Source organism: Balaenoptera ricei, chromosome 14 (assembly GCF_028023285.1).
Source record: "Balaenoptera ricei isolate mBalRic1 chromosome 14, mBalRic1.hap2, whole genome shotgun sequence".
Lineage (NCBI taxonomy): Eukaryota > Metazoa > Chordata > Mammalia > Artiodactyla > Balaenopteridae > Balaenoptera > Balaenoptera ricei.
The window spans coordinates 26166432-26166847 of NC_082652.1; positions in this window are offsets into that span (position 1 = coordinate 26166432).

A 416-nucleotide genomic window follows, 5' to 3' on the forward strand; every position below is an offset into this window, starting at 1 on the left:
GCTGCACCACACCTGATTCAGGGTCGAGGTGGGGAGGGGACCTTCAGAAAGCACATGCGGTGAGCTGCAGCCCTCCACACACACCACCACGGAGCCGGGGAAACCAGACACGGGCTGGGCCTTCTCCAGGCCACCCCTGGACACTTGCTGGGGCTCCACACATGGTTGCCCGGACCCACCCGTTGGGAGGAAGACAGGGGTGTGGCCTGGGGGCCCTTGGCCCAGGCCCGTCCTGGAGCTTGTCCTCCGTGCCAGGAAAAGGCTGGATGAAGCAAGACCTAAGCCCTCCCCAGCCCCCAACTCCAACATGTTCTCACCCTCAGCACTGTTGACATTTTGGGTGAGTCATTCTTCGTGGGGGTGCTGTCCACACACTGTAGGCGGCGGAGCGGTATCCCTGGCCTCCCCTTGCTAGA